Source organism: Carcharhinus amblyrhynchos, chromosome 1 (assembly GCF_965287045.1).
Source record: "Carcharhinus amblyrhynchos chromosome 1, sCarAmb.v2.hapA, whole genome shotgun sequence".
Classification (NCBI taxonomy): Eukaryota; Metazoa; Chordata; class Chondrichthyes; order Carcharhiniformes; family Carcharhinidae; genus Carcharhinus; species Carcharhinus amblyrhynchos.
The window spans coordinates 58,746,791-58,758,980 of NC_137324.1; the positions used below are offsets into that span (position 1 = coordinate 58,746,791).

The 12,190-nt window shown below is 40.1% G+C and overlaps 1 non-coding gene across 1 annotated transcript; it reads right to left on the reverse strand.

The window, feature by feature from the left end:
- Positions 1-10,256: 10,256 nt before the first annotated feature.
- On the reverse strand, positions 10,257-10,448 carry LOC145351444 (U2 spliceosomal RNA). Its single transcript, XR_013888400.1, has one exon. It is a non-coding gene; the product is annotated as a U2 spliceosomal RNA (small nuclear RNA).
- Between the last annotated feature and the right edge of the window lie 1,742 nt (positions 10,449-12,190).

Sequence of the window (12,190 nt, forward strand, 5' to 3'; positions counted from 1 at the left end):
TTTTGGCCAGAGAATGTCTATTATATAGACATTCTCTGGCCAAATGTCTATTATATAGACATTCTCATCAATGCAAGAACTAATCCCTTCATTATTGGAGCCATCACCTTTGAGCTTGAGGAACACACAATTACCAATTTATATTTACCTTTAAGAATGACATATGATCACAAGTTAACCCACTAAAGAAAAATGCCATTTATCCATCCTATTTTATAATTTAAAAAGAACATTTAATGTGTATTATTTAGTATGTGTTAAATCAATACAAAGGCCATTTTTGATTTTTTAGAGACATAAAGGCATTTTAGTGGTAGCACACATCACCTCATTCTCTAATCCAAATTACTCCTGTTGGAACAAACAATACTTAGTGATTAATTGACACAGAACCATAAACAAAATGCAGACAAGTGCAATGAGAAACATTGAATGAATATTCATGTAATACAGGGGTTTCCAGAAGTCTTGTAGTGCAGTAATGCCAGACCTGCCCCTGACCCAGAAGCTCTGGAGTTAAGTCCCACGCACCACGACTTAATGGCCAAGGAAGATGCCAAATAGATTGAGTAGCAGCTTGTAAATCCTTAAAACATATGCAATGGCAGGTGGTAAGTGTGGGATGGATGCCTGGTCAGACATGCGATGGTTCAGTTGGCTGGATAGCCAGTATGGATCTGATTAACGCCGAAAGCAATGGCTTTGATTCCCCATTCTGGATTCGGTAGCCATCTCCTTGCCCTTCCTGTGACTGTTATTGAGGCGCTGTGCATCAGCAAACTCAAGAAGAAGAAAAGGGTCTCTTGGGAAGAGTGACTATAATTTAGAATTTTATATTGAGTTTGAAAATGATTGTTGTGTCTGTGCCAGTTCTCTGCAAGAGCAACTCCCTGTCATCTGAAAATTTTACCTCTTCAGATAATATTACATTTCTCTTTTGAAGGCAGTGTTTGAACCTACTTGCACCACACTCTGAGGCGACAGTGCATTTCAGATGCTGACTGCTTGCTGTGTAATATATTTTATTCAGGTCACTGTTGTTTCTATTGCCAATCACCAGAAATTGGTGGCCTCAATCCTTCTGTCAATGGGGAGTCTGTTCCAATCTAGTCTGTCCAGACCCCTGAGGATGTTGAACATCTCCATGAAATCTCCTCTTAATCTTCCCTTCTTCAAGGATAACAACCTCACCATCTCCATTCAAGCTCTTTAACTGAAATTCTTCATCCCTGGAACCGCCCTCATAATTCTTTTCTGTGCCCTCTCTAATGCCTTCATGTTCTCCCTAATTTACTTGTGTGTGTGTGTATGTGTGTGTGTGTGTTTCCACAGCTGGACACAATGCTGAGTTGAAGTTGAACCAGTATTTTGTACAGATTATCATCACTTGTTGTTTTTGCCCTTTATGCTGCAATTTATAAAGCCCAGGATGCTGCATGCCTTATTGACCACTGTCTCACCTACACTTGATCTTAGCCAAAAGGCCGATTTGGGCACATATCGTCCCAGGTCTCTCTGCTTCTGAAACCCCTTTAGAGTTATACCCTTTTGTTTTGGATGGGATTTTCTGCCCCCTGCGACAAGTGCTGCAGCAGTGGAGGTAGCCCAGCATTAGCCAACAGCCACTGTTAATGGTTTTTCCCATTGCTCACATCCTTTGGCGTTGGAACACCCATGATGGCAAAAGGGACGGGGGGATGGTGGTTGCCATTGACAGAATGAGAAGAGCTCGCTGGCAGGAACAGCAGAAAATTTTGGTCATTGTCTCTCCTCATTTGTCCTACAATATGAATCAATTCACATTTCCTTCCTGTCTATTCACCAGCTTTGCATTCCCACCCACTTTCCACTGCTCAGTGCATTATACCAGTGCAGACAGATTTAAGTGCTTGAATGGCCATTAATTGGGCATTAAGTGGATACCATGCACACCCCCGTACTATGGAGTGGGCAGGCAGGGGGTGGGTTTACGTGCCTGTCATATTTTACAAAAGCACGTCAGGTGGTAGAGGTCTGCGTAAAACCTAATTTGTCATTGGTGTTGACATACCTGGAGTTCTCATTGGAACTCTACCACCTCGTCTGCCACAGAATTGGAACAGGCATGAGCTGACAACGGAAATGTCCATTGGCCGTGTGGGAATTTCCTGTTTTGCTTGAGCGAGGCTGTTAAATCCCATTCACTGTCTCTTTATCTAAGAGAGCACAGAAGAGGAGTGGAATGAAGATTCACGAGGCTGATTCCTGGGATGAGGGGACTGTTACATGAAGAGAAATTGAGTATATAGACTTTTATCCCCTGGGATTTTAAGGAATAAAAGGTGAGCTAAATGAGATATAGCAAATTCTTAAACAGCAATGTAGATGCTGAGAAAATATTAAGTCTGGCTGTTTAAGTTAGAACATGAGGTCACAGACTTAGAATAAGGGGTCAGTCATTAATGATTATCAATGAAGAGAAATTTCTTTGCTCAAACGTTTGTAACCATTGTAATTACACTGCAAAGATCTGTGGATTCTTAGATGTTGAGTATATTCAAGATGGGGAGATGACGGCGTTGGACTGGGGTAAATACAGAAAGAAGTCTCACAGAGGATCGACAGTTCCAACGTGCCACAGCGAAAAACTGCACCAACCTCCTCAGAAGACGAACATGGGACACAGCAGACAGAATAGCCTTCGTCATCCAGTACTTCCCTGGAGCGGAGAAGCTATGACATCTTCTCCGGAGCCCTCAACATGTCATCAATGAAGACGAACATCTCACCAAGGCCATCCCCATATCCCCACTTCTTGCCTTCAAACAACTGCATTCAAACCATTGTCTGCAGCAGACTACCCAGCCTTCAAGAGGGCAGTGACCATGACACCACTCAACCCTGCCACAGCAACCTCTGCAAGATGTGCTGGATCATCGACACAGATGCCATCATCTCACGTGAGAACACCATTCAACAGGTACACAGTAGATACTGTTGCAACCTAATATATTGCAGGAAAGGATGTCCCGAGGCATGACACACTGGGGAGACTATGCAGATGTTACGACAACGGATGAATAAATGCCTTTGACAATCACCAGACAGGAAGGTTCACTTCCGGTTGGGGAGCATTTCAAAAGTCACGGGCATTCAGCCTCTGATCTTTGGGTAAGCATTCTCCAAGGTTGCCTTCACGACACCTGAGAACGCAGTCACTGAGCAGAGACTGATAGTCAAGTTCTGCACACATGAGGATGGCCTCAACCGGGATCTTGGTTTCATGTCACACTATCTGTAACCCCCATGACTTGCCTGGGCTTGCAAAATCTCACTAACTGTTCTGGCTGGAGACAACATACATCTCTTTAAACTGTGCGTAAACCCTCTCTCCACTCATATTATGTGTATCTTTAAGTCATGATTTCCTATAAAGACTCGCATTCCAACCATTATCTTGTAAATTGAGTTTGTGTCTATATATGCCCTGTTTTTGAACACAACTCCTCACTCACCTGAAGAAGGAATGACACTCCAAAAGCTTGTGCTACCAAATAAACCTGTTGGATTTTAACTTGTGATACTTCTTACTGTGTATATTCAAGACAGGAGTTGTTAGATTGTTGGGCACTGGGGGAATTAAGGGATACGGTTTAGGGATTGTTTAGGGAGTTAGACCTGAGGTGAAAGATTAGCCGTAATCATACAGTGTCAATCAGCAGAGCTGAGGAGCCAGATTGGCTGCTCCACCTATTTCTTTTGCTTTTATCTTCTTTTATGGACCCACATGCTGGATTATCAATCATTAATAGGTACACATTCACTGACTATAAACCACAAAGTGAACATTAGTAAAGTTCACTGTTTGATATAATGACCTTGTGATGTACTATAGTTTTATGTCGCTGTAGTTAGTTAATGTTGCTTTCAATAGAGAAGGGCACATTTATCCTGCGCAATAGAACGAAGAGCTAATCAGCTCATTGCTCCTGCCACTCATACTCCGCTCATCCAGTCATGAGGAGAAGCAATCACTGAAGCATAATTATTATTTAATGTTCCGTCACTTCTGTCAGGCAGTGCATAACAGCTATTTAATTTCCCAAAAGAAACCATGTCAAGAAATCCCAAATTATTGTCAGCACTAGACTTGGCAAGGCCTGCAGGCGTGTGTTTCTCGATAACTGTACTTAATAACGCCAGTTCCCTGATTTACAGACATCTGTCTTCTCACTGAATTTGATTTATTCTGACTTGAGGAGTTTGATTTTTTTTGACATTGCAGCTAACGGAAGATGGTAACCTGTTGGTCTCTATGGTATGATGATCTTTATGGACACATTTTGGAATCCTCCTGCTCCTCCTGCTATTCTCAGAATAGAATAAAGATTAGAGCTGGGCTCCATCATTACTAGAAGACTCCACTGTGGAATATTTAAATGTTGCCTGCTCTCTCAGGATCAATTAAAACCAAATGTCTGGTGATCTTGTTTGAAAGTGTGGACACCACAGTGTGGTTTATAATGAGCTCTGTGACACTGGGTGAGACTGAAGTGGAATATTTTTCTGAGGGGGTTTGAGCTCAGCTAAACCAAACAAAAAGTTGACATTTGGGGAATTGAAATTACGCAAGTAGAAATGAAGCTGAGTTAAAAAAAACGCTTGATTGTAACAAACCAATAAATTCTAAATATTTGGAAAATTAGTCAATGGCTGAAGTTCATTCAGAAATTTACAAAACTTGAAGAACAGTAAGTCTGGAAATTAAACTTGAATGTAATAGGTTAATCTCTTCTTACAGGAATATTTAATATTTTACCTTAGTTTTGTAAAGTGCACTCTTTTCACTACACTTATTTAAGAACCTACACAGGCACAATGAAAGCTAAGTTTTCAGACCAGCTCTCTGCATTACAAGGTTCCCTGAGAGGCATCGGATACAATATTGGAATGCACTCTTTCTCTGATGTTCAGGGTGACCAACCAAAATGGACCTTAGGTCATTTGCATACAATAATGCAGGGCTTAATACTTGCTTTAGGATTCCTCAAGGAAATGGGGCTGTCCTAAATAGAGTGGCACCAGGCCTGTCCACGCCAGGTTTCCCTAACCTCACCCAAATAATGTTAATTTCAGGTTGACCTCAGGCCTACTAACTGGGGCATATGGTGCCCATTTTAGATCTGAAGAGATGCCAGAGGGAGTTTATAGTCCATTGTATTTTAAAATGCAATCTCTAGCAAAATGCACATTCCTTCCATCCGGTTTAGCTTTTGACCAAACAGATATTAAAAAGCAATTTGATGCCATCTTCTGGTCAGAAATTGCACAACGCCAATGAGACGCAAAAACCATGATAATCAAAAATTGTGAAAGTCTGACGGTTAACACAATGAGTTCAACAAACCAATGTACGTTACCTATAAGATTTGGCTTAAAAAAACACAAAGCCACAGGCACTTGAAAAACATTTATCTAATTTATTGCTGTATTATATCAGTGTACAATAGGTTAAACTGGTACATTTGGTTTAAAAGTTCTTCAACAACTAACACAAAACAACAGCAGTCTAAGAGTAAATAACAAGTTCCTTACATAGGTGGTTGACAATGGAAATGGGATACAGTAAGAGACATCTACTGACAGGGGAGGGAGGGTTTGGAGAAAAAGAGCCAAATACGCAATCAATAGGAAAGTTTTACGCAGAGGTTTGAGTGAAAAAATTATCAACAACTGCTAAATATACAAAATAAGTCAGTCATGTTATAATTTCAGGAAGACAGCAAAAGGCAATTAGTTAAAACTGCCTATTTCTAGAGAAATAATAGAATTAAAGAGGCTTCTGTTGTGACCAAAACCTGTGACAACAAATTCTCTTGATATGTATACCTAATAATAGCTCCAAAAGTACATATTGACTAATCAGTCACGACAGTGGGGTTAAAACTGTGAGCTGGCTTTCTCAAATGCTCCAATCTTTCAGTCAAAAGCTTTAAATAAATTCTTCTGAAGCGTAGCTTACAGTTCTAGAACAAAATAGCATGCAAAAGCATGTTTCTGATGAGGCTTTAGCTTATAGTTGTAAATAAATTAAATTTACAACAGTCGGAGATGTTATAAATATACCCCAAACTATTATCTACTGTGTATTTTTAAGCTCTTTCTACTGAACAGACAAAAGCCAGACAATAATATGGGCTCTTCAACTAGCAGACTAAGAAAAATACAAAGGGAATACAGACAATCAGAACTTGCACATGATATGAAGTAAAGAACAACAGCAGCATGTATGGTGTAAACACGGTAACTCAAACTCTTCACGGTTTGACTAAATTTGACTTTGGGCGATAGTGTAAAATTGGTGACATCACTTGTCTTTGCATTGGTCTTAACTTACATTTCCATTGACTATATGAAAGATTAAATATCGGCCATTTAGTACTAATACACAAATTGAAAATTACCCCCATTCTCTGCATTGACGAGTCGCTTCCCAGTGTCAGTGGCTGGAATTTTACTATCCCGCCCACCATGGGAATCAGAGCAGGCAAGGGGCAGACTATGGAAAGGTCCGTTGACATTGGGCAGGATTTTACGATTTCAGAACTAGCGAGGTTGTAAAATCTCACCCATTATCTTTGAACAGAAAATGCTGTAGAAACTCAGCAGTTCTGATAGCGTCTGTGGAGATAATAGAGTCAACATTTTGAGTCTGGGTGACTCTTCGTCAGAACTGAAGAGAAGGAAAATTGGATAAGATTCCTTCTCTTTAGCTCTGACAAAGGGTCATCCAGACTCGAAATGTTGGCTCTATTCTCTCTCCACAAACGCTGTCAGACTTGCTGAGTTTATCCAGCATTTTCTGTTTTTGTTTCAGATTTCAGCATCCACAGTATTTTGTCTTTGTCATTATCTTTGTCTGTTTACATTGGTGCCTTCATCCTATTTGTGTCCTACACATGCACTTTTCAACTAAAGCTTTTGTTGAAATGCTTCTTCCTCTTTTAACCCAGGTGTATCGCTGCCAGCACCGTGTCAACTTAATGAAAGACTTATTCCTGCACTGCAGTAATTTTGCCCAAAAATGTGACAGAAAACCTGTTTTTGTGCATAAATGTGTTTTTTTGCTGCATCTCTGGCAAATATAGCGCAGCAAAGTGGAAAGTGGTCTGAAAAAAATCCCGTGTCTGTGCTTTTTCAAAATCTTTGCGCATCTACCTTATTACCTGGCAACTTATTTCATCTGCTTATTTTGAGATGCTACTTATAAAGTCCGTGTCCAAGTCACCTATATATCTTGTACTCAAGGCAATAGAAAGTGAATGAACAGCTGTGGAGGGTATGCAAAATCTCTCACTCTAATTACTTGTTGGGATGTCTTGTTGAAGTTATACAAAACATTGGTAAGGCCACACACTTGGAATACTGTGTGCAGTTCTGGTCACCCTATTATGGAAAGGATGTTATTAAACTAGAAAGAGTGCAGAAAAGATTTATTAGGACGCTACCGGGACTCGATGGATTATAAGGAGAGGTTGGAAAGACTGGGACTTTTTTCTCTGGAGAGTAAGAGGCTGAGAAGTGACCTTATAGAGGTCTATAAAATAATGAAAGGCACAGATCAGCTAGAAAGTCAATATCTTTTCCCAAAGGTAGGGGAGTCTAAAACTAGAGGGCATAGGTTTAAGGTGAGGGGGAGACATACAAAACTGTCCAGAGGGGCAATTTTTTCACACAGAGGGTGGTGAGTGTCTGGAACAAGCTACCAGAGGTAGTAGTAGAGGCAGGTACAATCTTGTCTTTTAAAAAGCATTTAGACACTTACATGGGTACGATGGGTACAGAGAGATATGGGTCAAATGCAGGCAATTGAGATTAGCTTATGGGTTTAAAAAAAAAGGGCGGCATGGACAAGTTGGGCCGAAGGGCCCGTTTCCATGTTGTAAACCTCGATGATTCTATTGTCCTCTGGTTATCATCAAATATCATTAATTAAATATCAGAATTAATTTACTCAAATTTTGGTTTATTGCATTGTCAAAAAATAGTTACTGGGAAAACAACATTATTCTACTCAACAAAATTCAATAGGCGCCTGCGAAATTCCATTGTTTTACACAAAACCTCTGACAGGAGACCGGCAAAACTCGGGAATAGTGTAAATGGTCATTTGTCCACCAGGGTAATAGTAGGAAATCAGTAGAGCTCCACTGATATTTAAGATTTTCCTGATAATGTATATACACACACAGGCACATGGTTTGATGGTTCTACATACAAACAGAATTCTTTACATAAACCTTAAAAGCAACTGTTCAAATATAAACAAATTATTTTGATACTTTCTTGATGGGATGTGAGTGTCATTGACAAGATTTTGGCCATTCTTAATTGTTCTTGACTTGATTGATTTGCTGGGCTATCCCAGAGTGCAGTTAAGAATCAATCACATTGCTGTAGGTCTAGAGTCACATGTAGACCAGGCTGGGTGAGGATGGCAAACATTTATATTCCAGATTTTCTTATTCAAATTTAAATTCCATCACCTGACATGGTGGGATGTGAATCCATGACTTCAGCACATTAATCTAGGTCCTGGATTACTTAGTCTAATGACATTACCACTACACCACTGTCTTCTCTTTCTCTGCACCCCAGCTATGACTGGAACACTACATTCTGCACTTTCTCCTTTCCTTCTCTATGAACGGTATGCTTTGTCTGTAATGCACAGAAGAAACAATACTTTTCACTGTAAACTAATACGTGTGACAATAATAAATCAAATCAAATCATATCCCCACCACCACTCCACCACCATCCATTCTTAGTGCCATGAGAGTTTAAATGAAGCTAAGGCAAATTTCTCAATCCTGTCCCCACATACCAACCACCAACTTGTTTAGTTAGAACGGATGAGTAAATAATTAAAAGACCTATCCAAAAAATTGAACCTAATGATGGCGAATAATCAACAACAACCCAGGAACTTCAATCACATTAGCAAAACAGTTAAAATTTACCAAATACTCTTCGAACAAGTCAGATAAATAGGCTCTGCAGTCACCTATTCTGCAAGATTTAGCTCAGTCTAAAAACTGATCTAACTGAATCTTGTGGCTAATTATTTCGGGTATGGGGAACAAGAAAAAGTAATTGAAATACATCTGTTTTTCTTGGTCACAGCAGCTGGTAGAAGCTTGAAGCATCATTTGGTAACATTATGAATACCACAATAATTTTAGGAATTGTTATTGAGGCCCAGTAGTTCAAACAGCTTTACTGTTCACTCTATTCTCACAGGTGAGTTGTTGCCTCTAGGACTTGCCCAATTAATGCTACTTCAATGGTATTGTTAAATTATCTCCAAAATTGCATGAGTATGGAATCTACACAAGAATTTAAGTCACAGTGTTCTCAAGGCCAACGTATGAACAAGGAGCAGTAGACCATTCGGTCCCTTGAGCCTGCTCTGCCATTTAATAAGGTCATGGCTGATCTGATAGTTGCCTCAAATCTGCATCCCGCCCACTCCCGATAACTTATCACCCCCTTGCTTACCAAGATCTATCCATCTTTAACTTAAAACAAGTCAAAGAGTCTGCTTCCACCACCTTTTCAGGGAGAGTTCCAAAAGCTCACAAATCTTTGAGAGAAAACTATCTTGCATCATCAAAGCTGGTTAGCAGATAGGAAGCAAAGAGTTGGCATAAATGGGTCTTTTTCTGATCGATAGTCAGTGACTAGTGGGGTTCTGCAGTGATCTGTGCAAGGACCTGAACTGTTCACATGATAGATATTATGATTTGGAAGAGAGAAATGAATGTATAATCTCCAAATATGAAGATGATACAAAGTTGTGCGGGAGTGTGAGCTATGAGGAGAATGCAGAGATGCTTCAGTGTGACTTGGACAGGCTGCATGTGTGGGCATGTGCATGGTAGATGCAGTGTAATATGGATAAATGTGAAGTTATCCATTTTGGTAGCAATATTAGGAAGACAGATTATTACTTTAATGTGTTAAAGTGAGAGAGGTGGATACTCAGCAAGACCTTGGAGTCATCGTGCACCAAAGAACAACAAAAAACAAAGAAAAGTACAGCACAGGAACAGGCCCGTAGGCCCTCCAAGCCTGTGTGGATCATGATTTTTTTAAAAACTTTATTCCTATCCAATCAAATCAAATTAAAGCCAATTCAGAGTCCCAACAAGTTGGGACATTCCCGATCCAAGCTAACAAGACAGGGCTCTCACCTCCTGTCTTGGGCTTGACCTACATGATCCAAGCTAATTGGAGTAGGTGTAGCTCCACCTCCAAGGCTTGATCTAATTTGCATCTTAGCCAAAAGGCCGAGATGCTGCTTTAAAAAATTGCTTCAAATGAAGCTGAAATGTAACCTAATGACTTCAACCAAGTGTAACATGTCGACACTACACTTGATCTTAGCCAAAAGGCCGAGAAGTGATGAAAAACATTCACGCTCATTCAGCCCGTATTCCTCCATTCCTCCCTACTCATGTACTCATCCAGACTCTCTTAAGTGTTGCTAATGTGCCTGCTTCCACCACACCCTCTGGCATGAAAAACCAGCTCCGCACATCTCCCTTAAACTTTCCCCCTGGTGAATGTGTGGAATTCATTACCACGGAAAGCAGTTGAGGCCAAGATGTTGTCTGATTCAAGAAGAAATTAGATAAAACTCTTTGGGCTAAGGAGATCAAAGGATATGGGGGGGAAGGGGCATCAGGATATCAAGTTCAGTAATCAGTCATGATCAAAATGAATGGTGGAGCAGGCTCAAAGGGTTAAATGGTATTTCCTGCTTCTAATTTTGATATTTCTACCTCCATTTTAAATGGGCAGGCCCTTAATTTTAAGCAGATATTCCTTAGGGCAGGATTTTCTGTGCCCACAAATCCCTCTCCCCACCCCCACTACCTCCTCTACACTCACCTACCACCCCACAGCAGGTTTAATAGTAGCAGAGGGGGCTCACCATTGGCCGGTGATGGAATCGCCTAGTCCTGTCGCTTTCAATAAGATTTCCTGTTCTGTGCATCTGCATCACCAGGAAACTCGCAGAAGGGTTTGTCGTTGACGGGACTGGAAGATCCCATCAGCAAGAACGGCTGGAAAATTCTGGTTCTAATTCTAGATTCTCTCACAGAGGAAACATCTGCATATTTACCCCATCAAGCCCCTCAGCGTCAAGTGTTTCAATCAAGTGCTGCTTGCTCTTCTAAGCCCCAGCAGATGCAAACCTGGCCTATCTAATGTTTCCTCATAAGACAATCCACTCATTCCAGGTATTAGCCTGGGAAATCTTCACTGAGCTGTTCCCAATGTACTTACAGCCTTTCTTAAAAAATGTGATCAAAACTGCACATAGTACTCTAAATGTGTTCTCACTAGTGCTCAGCATAATCTTCCCATGTTCATATTCAATTCCCCTTGCAATAAGTGATAACATTATGTTAGTTTTTAGGGAGGGGCACTCTCAGCAGCTACTTTAAGAATTTTACTGTATTTTCTAACCTTAAATAGCTACAATGCCTATCTGGGTCCTTCCAAAAGTTATTGCATCATTTATTCACACACATTTCACATTGTTGGTGTAACAAGCAAAAGTACAACTTACATGGAGAAATTTAATATACTTGTACAACTTCTTTCGACCATACAAGGTTATGTTCTTATCCAAACAACAAGACGGAAAATTGAGGCTCTTATCAATTGCGATACTTAAGACTGCTTATCTCCGATACACAATTTTTGCAATCAAAATTATTGATGCCCAGATCCTTGAACTCCTATTCCGTCTGCACAAATTCATCAAAATGCAATTTATTTCCCATTCTGCAACTGGGAATAGTTTTGTTCAATTTCCTTCAGATCAATTTGAATGTTTGTCAAACCAACCATATAAGATTGCACATTCAACAGTGCATTACCTTGAAAAAGATAAAATAAATTCTAGTTGTCTAGTAATTGCTAAAGTTATCAGGAAACACAGAACTTACTGCTTATTAATAGCTTTATTTGAAGGTATGATAACCTGGTAATTATTCGAGTCAAAGGTATCCCAGTAGCATCTGGAGGTTATGGAACTAGAAATGATTAAATCATAGGGCAGTCCAATAGTTATCCATGGATATCGTAGCGAATAGATATTACGGTCTACGGTGCTTAATAGTTGTTAGAGCAGACA